This window comes from Haliotis rufescens, unplaced genomic scaffold (genome assembly GCF_023055435.1).
Source record: "Haliotis rufescens isolate VD_foot unplaced genomic scaffold, xgHalRufe1.0.p SCAF_8, whole genome shotgun sequence".
Classification (NCBI taxonomy): domain Eukaryota; kingdom Metazoa; phylum Mollusca; class Gastropoda; order Lepetellida; family Haliotidae; genus Haliotis; species Haliotis rufescens.
In genome coordinates, this window is record NW_025964372.1 from 17,681,796 (window position 1) to 17,692,372 (window position 10,577).

A 10,577-nucleotide genomic window follows, 5' to 3' on the forward strand; every position below is an offset into this window, starting at 1 on the left:
ACCGGATTTGAAGATTATTGTCCATGAGATGTTTCTATATGTATACACTGTAAAAATGTATTTGGGTATATAACAGGTGCTCAACACATCTTGTTTTAAAGTTTTGGGGATTATGTTTTGGTCATGGGGAAACAAAGGATTTGTGAGTTTTATCTAAACATCTTTAGGAACTGTAACACATACAATGGACTAGCACCTCACTACATACCCACAACATTCCCAAAATCTAAGCATGTTTAGAACAAAAGGTGTGGAGTAAAGTAAATGGGGGCATTCTTTAGTTATCGCCGCCCCTTCGAGAGTAAAGACGAGGTACGTACGTTCGCATATACTGTCGTAACAATCATTATATCATATCACGAGTCTTGAGGACATTCCAGCATCGGACAATGAAATCCATTATCAGTCAGAACAGAAATTGCACATAATTCTTTTTGTGATCAATCTCATCTTTATGTTTTGATAATGTCGCCCAATCAACGGACATTTAGGTATGCATCACTTTAATTCTCTGAGTGAGTGAGTGAGTGAGTATGGTTTTACGCCGCTTTTAGCAATATTCCAGCAATATCACGGCGGGGGACACCAGAAATGGGCTTCACACATTGTACCCATGTCGGGAATCGAACCCGGGTCTTCGGCGTGACGAGCGAACGCTTTAACCACTAGGCTACCCGACCGCCCCTTTAATTCTCTGAATAGTGTATCGTTGGATAAGGACAGCGACACGCAAGAGTCACAGAATGTAGAGATGTACTTGTTTGAACTGACATTTTTAAATTTGGTGTTTCAATTCACAATTTTGTCACGGCAGTGTGCAATGTCTTCAGCTACATCTGCATGAACAAGTATTATTTTAATTCAAACCAAGAGAATATTCACATTATTTTTAAAAAAATAATATGAAATTAACTTTTTCAAAGATATTCTTAGACAACGCTTTCCTCGACAAAATCCCATACCTTAACACAGACTTACAACAGTCTTAGCGCTAAGATTGCTTTGTGGAAAGGAACACAGTGATGATTGTTAGTGGCAGCAGTTATGAGGGGCTTAGCACTCTACCCGACTGTAGATGTAGTGAGTGTTAGCGTCTTCTGTCTTGTTATTCAGTATGGAATGACAAAGTCGATGGTTGAGAGGAAACTGGTCTTGGCAGCGCCGGCGTTATGGCAGTGGAAGAATTGGCGTCTACCTTAAATGTGCTTTTGATTGAATGTGATTATGGGCCATTTCAGAGAAGCTACAGATTTATGGTCATTGCGGAAATATATACATATCTACTTACTTAAATATATATAAGCAAGTATATTTGCAAAGATGTTTCAGACCGAGGACAGGAAAAACGAAGCGACAAAAAACATTTCCATAAGACATCTGTAATAAAAACAGAGTGTATTGTACGATTGCGGCTAAATCATAAGCACCTGTTAATGAATCACTATCAAAAGGCGATGACACCAGGTGTTCGCGAAAAGGTGAGCGTATCCTGCGTATGACAGCGGTCACAAACACATGCAAAGGCGAGTCAATTGTTCACCTAAAATACGGGAACATATGGCACAAGTCAAAACAGGGAATTACATAATTTTCGTAACTGATGCGCCACATTTGGGAATGTCCTCCACATGTCTATCATAAAACTGTTTACACGCTTTACTGAGGCCTTGAATGTTGAAACCGTGGTCACACAACTTTTGAGCAAGTGTCGTGTGACGCTCCTTGAAATCTCGGTAGACCGAGCATGGTCGATTGTACATCAAAAGGTTTCAAATGCAGACACGAACGGTTGGTGCTGCAAGAAAAGTGCTCGACATGAAGGGGAGGTTGACGTTGAAGTCATTGCTCCTGTCATAGAGTGTTGTGAAGTTGTTGTTTTTGTCTCTATGAATCTTTGTGCATAGATCTAAATATGAAACAGGTAAGGCGGTTTCACTGGTCTCTTTTATTTCTTGTTCAGGTGGGTAAAAATGAAGGACTGAATTGGTTATTTGACCGTTATTGAACGATATCAGATCATCTATACACGTAAAGCTTAAGTCAAAGAAAGTCCCTTGTTTTGAGTTTGCAAATTCGAGCAGAAATTCCGATTCATTTTGCATAAAGAAACAAATCGCAGATTGTGCCCATGGAGATCCCTACTTCTAAATGTCTTATCCCCACCTTTCTAAATGTCTTATCCCCACCTTTCTAAATGTCTTATCCCCACATTTCTAAATGTCTTATCCCCACCTTTCTAATTGTCTTATCCCCACATTTCTAATTGTCTTATCCCCACATTTCTAAATGTCTTATCCCCACATTTCTAAATGTCTTATCCCCACATTTCTAACTATCTTGTCCCCACATTTCTAAATGTCTTATCCCCACATTTCTAAATGTCTTATCCCCACATTTCTAAATGTCTTATCCCCACCTTTCTAATTGTCTTGTCCCAACCTTTCTAAATGTCTTATCCCCACCTTTCTAAATGCCTTATCCCCACCTTTCTAAATGTCTTATCCCCACATTTCTAAATGTCTTATCCCCACATTTCTAAATGTCTTATCCCCACATTTCTAACTATCTTGTCCCCACATTTCTAACTATCTTGTCCCCACATTTCTAAATGTCTTATCCCCATATTTCTAAATGTCTTAACCCCATATTTCTAAATGTCTTATCCCCACATTTCTAAATGTCTAATCCCCACATTTCTAAATGTCTTATCCCCACCTTTCTAATTGTCTTATCCCAACCTTTCTAAATGCCTTATCCCCATATTTCTTAATGTCTGATCCCCACATTTCTAAATGTCTTATCCCCACCTTTCTAATTGTCTTATCCCCACATTTCTAAATGTCTTATCCCCACCTTTCTAATTGTCTTATTCCCACCTTTCTAAATGCCTTATCCCCACATTTCTAAATGTCTTATCCCCACCTTTCTAATTGTCTTATCCCCACATTTCTAAATGTCTTATCCCCACATTTCTAATTGTCGTATCCCCACATTTCTAATTGTCTTATCCCCACATTTCTAAATGTCTTATCCCCACATTTCTAACTATCTTGTCCCCACATTTCTAAATGTCTTATCCCCACATTTCTAAATGTCTTATCCCCACCTTTCTAATTGTCTTATCCCCACCTTTCTAATTGTCTTATCCCCACATTCCTAAATGTCTAATCCCCACATTTCTAAATGTCTAATCCCCACATTTCTAACTATCTTGTCCCCACATTTCTAACTATCTTGTCCCCACATTTCTAACTATCTTGTCCCCACATTTCTAACTATCTTGTCCCCACATTTCTAACTATCTTGTCCCCACATTTCTAAATGTCTTATCCCCATATTTCTAAATGTCTTAACCCCATATTTCTAAATGTCTTATCCCCAATTTTCCAAATGTCTTATCCCCATATTTCTAAATGTCTTATCCCCGTATTTCTAAATGTCTTAACCCCACCTTTCTAATTGTCTTATCCCCCCATTTATAAATGTCTTATCCCCACCTTTCACATCACATTTCATTCACATATGGAGACTAGAATACTAATAATCCGTATGTGTCACACACACTAAAACATATACGCTTACAAGTATATAAACAATGTTACATGAATGTTTCTGAGCAGTAAGTGGGAGTATACTATGATCTTTCTTGAAATACTATGGAACGGTTACATAGATACACAAAAAGTGTGTATTTGACATACACAAGGCGATTGAAATCTGCTTCGTTATTTTTATTTAATTGCTAGGTTTCTCCTGACAGGAGCTTTTGTTTTTTAAATCAATCTTGAATCTTTTTATAAAAACGAATATTAATATGGCGGAGACTGTTTTCAAATTGCATCTCTTCGTGCGAGTATCATTCGCACTGCAGAGTTGGTTCCTTAAGATTGCCAAATCCCAATACTCACTGGTCAGCAGTTGCCCCGATTCTGCTTCTTGGTATGTCAGCACCATACTTTTTCATTTCTTCCACAGGCTCGCTGGCTTGGTTGATGCATGTCATTGTATCCCAATTGCGAAGATCGATGCTCATGATGTCAGTCACTCGATTGTCTGGTCCAGACTCGATTATTTACAGACCGTATAACTGGAATATTGCTGAGTGTGTCGTTAAACAGAAACAAACAAAACATGTAACTACAGAATGGTATAACAAATGTATGAAGAGACTGTAAAATACTTGAAGTGTGGGGAGTTTATGAAGTGCACGTAAAATATTGACGGGCTGAACCCCGTTGTCCAGGCGCATGTGCCAGGTTGACATATATTTTGTTTGAATATTGTTCTGGCCCGAAAGCCTGCATCAATAAACTTGATTGATTGGTTGATATGAGTATCATAGTTTTGTTTTGGAATGTAACTTTCCAGTGTTTCGATGACTGTTTTCAGCGTAGTAACGTTTTGATAACGTTTGTAAATGTTGTGATCATATCTTCACTCTCTGTGCCATCTTGAGTTAATCGCGGATTTCATTAGGAATTTTGAACAAATGATAACGTTATGGTAACAAATAGTATGAGTTCACCACGGATGTTGAGTGATGATAACATTATACAAAACGGACACATTATCATTATTATTAGTTTGATTGATGTTTTGAGTTCATGGCGTCTAAAGTATTAAACTGCAGATTTGCTCTAAATCTAAATGTCCAAACATTTCGGTGATCTGAATTAAATTTCACGTTGATAGACACCATTCACCATAATGCTTTTCTACAAGGGCCCAGATCAACATTGGGAACTGGGGACACACACTCACTCATCTCCTCAGCCAACAGGCTCTCTCATCACACCAACATTGGGAACTGGGGTCACACACTCACTCATCTCCTCAACCAACAGGCTCTCTCATCACACCAACATTGGGAACTGGGGACACACACTCACTCATCTCGTCAACCAACAGGCTCTCTCATCACACCAACATTGGGAACTGGGGACACACACTCACTCATCTCGTCAACCAACAGGCTCTCTCATCACACCGACATTGGGAACTGGGGACACACACTCACTCATCTCGTCAACCAACAGGCTCTCTCATCACACTAACATTGGGAACTGGGGACACACACTCATCTCCTCAACCAACAGGCTCTCTCATCACACCAACATTGGGAACTGGGGACACACAGTCATCTCCTCAACCAACAGGTTCTCTCATCACACCAACATTGGGAACAGGGGACACACACTCATCTCTCCAACCAACAGGCTCTCTCATCAAACCGACATTGGGAAATGGGGTCACACACTCACTCATCTCCTCAACCAACAGGCTCTCTCATCACACCAACATTGGGAACAGGGGACACACTCATCTCTCCAACCAACAGGCTCTCTCATCACACCAACATTGGGAACTGGGTTCACACACTCACTCATCTCCTCAACCAACAGGCTCTCTCATCACACCAACATTGGGAACTAGGGTCACACACTCACTCATCTCCTCAACCAACAGGCTCTCTCATCACACCAACATTGGGAACTGGGGTCACACACTCACTCATCTCCTCAACCAACAGGCTCTCTCATCACACCAACATTGGGAACTGGGGACACACACTCATCTCTCCAACCAACAGGCTCTCTCATCACACCAACATTGGGAACTGGGGACACACACTCATCTCTCCAACCAACAGGCTCTCTCATCACACCAACATTGGGAACTTGGGACACACACTCACTCACCTCCTCAACCAACAGGCTCTCTCATCACACCAACATTGGGAACTGGGGTCACACACTCACTCATCTCTCCAACCAACAGGCTCTCTCATCACACCAACATTGGGAACTGGGGTCACACACTCACTCATCTCCTCAACCAACAGGTTCTCTCATCACACCGACATTGGGAACTGGGGACACACACTCACTCATCTCTCCAACCAACAGGTTCTCTCATCACACCAACATTGGGAACTGGGGTCACACACTCACTCATCTACTCAACCAACATGCTCTCTCATCACACCAAAATTGGGAACTGGGGACACACACTCATCTCCTCAACCAACAGGCTCTCTCATCAAACCGACATTGGGAACTGGGGACACACACTCACTCATCTCTCCAACCAACAGGCTCTCTCAACACACCAACATTGGGAACTGGGGACACACACTCATCTCCTCAACCAACAGGCTCTCTCATCACACCAACATTGGGAACTGGGGACACACACTCATCTCCTCAACCAACAGGCTCTCTCATCACACCAACATTGGGAACAGGGGACACACACTCATCTCTCCAACCAACAGGCTCTCTCAACACACCGACATTGGGAACTGGGGACACACACTCATCTCTCCAACCAACAGGCTCTCTCATCACACCAACATTGGGAACTGGGGACACACACTCATCTCCTCAACCAACAGGCTCTCTCAACATACCAACATTGGGAACTGGGGACACACACTCATCTCCTCAACCAACAGGCTCTCTCAACACACCGACATTGGGAACTGGGGACACACACTCATCTCTCCAACCAACAGGCTCTCTCATCACACCAACATTGGGAACTGGGGACACACACTCACTCATCTCTCCAACCAACAGGCTCTCTCATCACACCGACATTGGGAACTGGAGACACACACTCATCTCTCCAACCAACAGGCTCTCTCATCACACCAACATTGGGAACTGGAGACACACACCCATCTCTCCAACCAACAGGCTCTCTCAACACACCAACATTGGGAACTGGGGACACACACTCACTCATCTCTCCAACCAACAGGCTCTCTCATCACACCAACATTAGGAACTGGGGACACACACTCATCTCTCCAACCAACAGGCTCTCTCATCACACCAACATTGGGAACTGGGGACACACACTCATCTCTCCAACCAACAGGCTCTCTCATCACACCAACATTGGGAACTGGGGACACACACTCACTCATCTCGTCAACCAACAGGCTCTCTCAACACACCAACATTGGGAACTGGGGACACACACCCATCTCTCCAACCAACAGGCTCTCTCAACACACCAACATTGGCAACTGGGGATCAAAACTCTTATGTTAAACCAGCTTCTGGTTTCATTGGTATGTTTGCTCACACAAACAAAGAAAACAATCTCAGTTTTAATAAAATATATATTTTGACTTTATTTTGCAAGCAGTAAAGAGATTATAATAGGTTCATAAAAAAGATTACTGTTAACAACATACAGTGTCAAAAGACAAATTATAATTATGTAATATGTTTCTTTGTTTTTTAATGCCACTGTGGGAATTGAGATCTAACAATTTCTTTATTCTGGCCTTCAGACAATATACTTGGCCAGGACGTCACTCTCACTAAACAAACAAGAAACTAGAGGTATAAACAAGGACCCTTGTGATGCTGCTTAAATATTTCAAGATCTATCAGTATCACATCAGTGAGTGAGTGAGCATGGTTTTACGCCGCTTTTAGCAATATTCCAGCAATATCACAGTGGGGGACACCAGAAATTGGCTTCACACATTGTACCCATGTCGGGAATCGAACCCGGGTCTTCGGTGTGACGAGCGAACACTTTTACCACTAGGCTACCCGACCGTCCCAGTATCACATCAGAAATGTACAACTCTACATATAATAAAGTTATAAAGGATAGTGTATTTCTGACACTCATGTGATAATAAACATCAGAACAAACATCTAGACATATTTAAGCAATGAAACATTTTTAAGGGCCTGTGTTCACTGCATCTTAAATCAGTGGCAATATTCTCAAAGAGTGAAGACTCCAGAATTAGACGTTCAGATGTAAAACATCATTAACATAGCATTGAATGCAATAATGTACATGCAAGCATTAAACCTGCTGCTTCTGTAGTCATGGAAGTAGGGCTGGGACGGGTAACTCGGATACCTAGATCGGGTGGGTAATGAGTAGGATCCGGGTAACCACAGGACTACCTGCACCCGTGGTTAGTCACATGATATTTTGTTTAATGACAAAAATTATCTAGAACTCTATGGTTACACTAAAGTCACTAATGTTGGCATTTCTTTGACTATGCACCCATTCCTTCTGATTTTTCATATGGTTGAATAAAGATATAACCTTATTCAATTTCAGTGTATGAATGACCAGACTGTTTAATACATGTACCTAAATACGTTTTGCCAGGCCTATGCTAAAAATGTTCCCAATCGGACATTTTGAGACATCTCCTCAGACCTACAGTGGGTATCCGGGTAGGGTCGGGTATTAGGGGGGTGGGAACCCGGGTAGTAAATTTGGACTCGTCCCAACCCGACATGGTAGTTGTCCTGTTATACTCTTTCCCAGGTTGATGGTACACATTTGTTTATTTGGTTACCAGTACATACCGATTTGAACAAGCGAAAAAAAAAAAAAAACACTGCCCGCACTATATTTTCAAAAGTCATTGCCTGAGAACCAATTCTAATATTTTTAAAGGCTAATGTATGTACCCGTACATGTTTCTTCATCACCCATATATACACAGGGGCGGATCCAGTATTTAAAAAAGGGGGAGGGGTTCTACTTTGGCCATTTGTAACTTGATTATATGTAAACCATTATGAATAATTACATGCTATCATAGTGGGACATACACATACAGAATGTCATCACATGTAAAAAGGGGAGGTGGCCACACAAAGAATCCCCCCCTGTGGATCCTCAACTGTATACACACAGCTGACATGTGGTGTCGTCGTAATGCAGTCTGTTTTAAGCTGAGAGGGCCATGTATTTAAGGCCATGTAAAAGTTATATTGAAGGCAAATGAAAAAGTCAGATTTCCACATCTTCCCAAACTTGAAGAAAGAACTGTCTGGCAAGCATTATGCAAATGATGATGACATCATTTCTGCTGTGGAGGACGTAGTACACCACCAGAAGGAAGCCTTCTACACAAGTGAGATCCAGGAACTCCAGCATCGGTGGCAGAAGTGTGTTGACCTCGATTATATTGAAAACTAATCAGCAACCAGCTCCATCAACACAGTCCGTCACAGACAGGCTTAGAACTTTTCAGCCACTTCTCGTAGATGCCACAAATCGTGTGTATTTCCATTGCGATTTGTGCCCTCATTGGTCTGAAAACTCCAGGTCTCTCTCAAGATTGAACCAATGTATGTATACAAGGGTCATCGAGGAATGAAGTGCATACAAACCCAGGAAGAGTTGAGGATGAATAGTGGCATGCATGGGTTTTCTTTATGGCAAGGTATCAGGTTTTGTTTCATTGTAGCAATAAGACACAAACTGTAACACATTTCTGCCATGCGATGTGCCTTTGATCGCTATCATGGTAGAGGCATACTCAGCTCCACTTCTAATCTGATAATTCTTCACACCTGTAGAAGTCAGACATGTCTCATAGTTAGGGTTCCAATATATACATCCATGCAGCAGTTAATTATAATACATTTTCTAATATGGCCTTGCTGAATTGTTTCTTCAAACTGAAAGTTTTCTCTCCACAAAATATACTTAATAACAACAATGTAGAATAAGAGTGTCAACAAAGGACACACAATAGTACAACAAGAGAAAATAGCACTAAATAGCACCAGCATGTATCCTGGGGAAGTGGGGAACCATGGCCACTGCTAGTCCTGTGCCATGACAATATATATAATTTTACTGAAAGTCTTGGCAAGTCTAGATCAAACTAAACCAAGTCTACTTTCCTTGATATGAAAACAGCAGAGGAGGAAAGGTTCTCATGAAAATAATGAATTACAATAAAAAAAGAATTAAAAGAAATGTTTTTACGGACTAAGTGTCTATGCCACTGCCAATGTGCAGAATTAGAGTGACCTCCCTTTCTAAGACCCAGGAACAATACATACATATAAATATGTCACTGAACTGTATGAATTCACTACAGACAAACCTACGATCTGCATTCGCATAGAGATGATTTTGCATTTATTTACAACTTGTCTACTATTCGTGTAGGTTTTTTCACTCAGCTAAAAAAATAATGACTACTGACAAAATGCCCCAGATCTTACTGACTACTGATTTCTGACACCCCCGACAGGACCTGGTTACTGGTTTCAGTAGTTGTGGAAGAAGGACAATAATTCATGTAAATATTCGGGACAAGTTATTTGTTTTGTAGTAAATGCTAATATTTTTTTATACTTCATAGAGTTTTTGAAAGAAAAGCCTTATTTGGGACTATCTACAAAGCATGAAGAAGAAAGAATGAGTAATAATTGTTTTTTTATTTGTTTTACCAAAAAGTCTTTCAAAGTGTAATAAACATGATAAATGATGATTGAAATATATATTAAAACATTGTGTCTTTAAGTGATCTCTTTAAAATATTGTTGGTCTGGCACTTCTGGTGAAATACCAATTTCCAAAATATATTTTTAATGAAATTTTAAAGAATATTTTAAAATGGGAAGAAGAAGTTTTTGTTTGTTTGTTTGTTTGTTGTTTAACGCCGCACTCAGCAATATTCCAGATATATCACGGCGGTCTGTAAAATAATCGAGTCTGGATCAGACAATCCAGTGATTGACATCATAAGCATCGATCCACGCAATTGGGATACGATGACATGT